Genomic DNA, 1495 nt, shown 5'->3' on the forward strand with positions numbered 1-1495 from the left:
ATAATAGGTGCTTATTCATGGAAGAGCAGCTGTTATATTTTATTATTTTAATTTTGTAATGCTTTTAATACTGTTCTTGTACCTGTTTATGTGTTTGTATTTATGTTTATTTGTAATTTTTCTTTTGACATATTCTATACCATTGTATGGTCTATTGAATGAAATAAAAAATCAAATCAAATCAATAAAAAATGTAATTTTATTAGTTTTACAATTAGTGTACTTGATAAATAAAAGTTCTCAATTATGTATAAGTGAATGGTATCATTTCAACCACCGCTTCTAACGAAAAAGGGTATTTTATAATGTTGGTAAGGAGGGGACGGCAAATTAAGCTTTGCCCCCCCCTAACGAATCTCCTAGTTCCGGCCCTGTTGTAAGTAGAAAAACAGTTCAATTAGAATAGCATCATGAGTCGGTATTTTACTCACGGTAAATCACTCCTAAATACACGTCAATTGGGACGTACCCTAATTAAACAACATGTAATATAGGTTCATACGACGTTTTAAACATCCTAGTTGTAGGATGATCTACTCAGCTATTTAATTCCGTTGATTTTTGAGGGGATTTAAACCCGGGCTATGTAGCCATCATCGCCGTTGTTCCAAGACTCTTTTTCGTTAATTCAGTAGTGACGCTTCTCTTAAGTAACACGGCCTCTGATTGGCCGAGACACTAAGATTGTTATCTTAATTATCACGTCAAATTCAAACACAAACAATATACAATACAGATTAATACACCAAAATGCCTTAAATTTAAAATATGATTTTCCAACAATGAAAGTTTTGTTATGCAAATTATGAAAAAAAAGTTCAATTTGCCGTTTAAGTCCATTGCTCCCTAGAGGGGTCTTGCTAATTGAGCTTCGACGTCACTCAGATTACACCATAGAGAATGGTAGTTGCAGATACGTCCAAATACATAACCATAGAACAAAACATAAAAATGTCAACAAATAATAATAATAATAATTAAAAATGTTATTTAAATAAAACAAAACACTTTCTGTGCGTGGGACAGTCATGTTTCAGCACAAAAGGTAGGTTGTAACAGGAGATTAAGTAAATATTCAGATGTAGCAGAAGGACCGATTAGTGTCGATGGGTGGTTGATGACAAAGGAGAATGGGATTTCAATGTATTACACGTACAATATGGCGGCCTTTGTTTACAAATGTATCAGCTGAATCTGAATAGGAGGTAAAAATTGGAGAAAAATGTCAACTCATATTATCACACATTTGTGTTATGAAAATAATTATTTTACTTTTAATATTTACAAACTTTTTAACCAGTAATATTTTCATTTAATTTTCTTCTAAATAGTTAATTCTCATCTAATTTTCTTCCAAATAGTGGTTATAAAAGCAGGCTAGAACAGCTGATACAAATTCAAACAAACGTCCGCCATATTGGTATGTGAAAAACAGAAAAACAACGTTTAAGGGGAGGGGGGAGGAGACAGTTTCACGTTTGATGGCTGATGCTCC

The sequence above is a fragment of the Bacillus rossius genome, chromosome 17 (genome assembly GCF_032445375.1).
Source record: "Bacillus rossius redtenbacheri isolate Brsri chromosome 17, Brsri_v3, whole genome shotgun sequence".
Lineage (NCBI taxonomy): Eukaryota > Metazoa > Arthropoda > Insecta > Phasmatodea > Bacillidae > Bacillus > Bacillus rossius.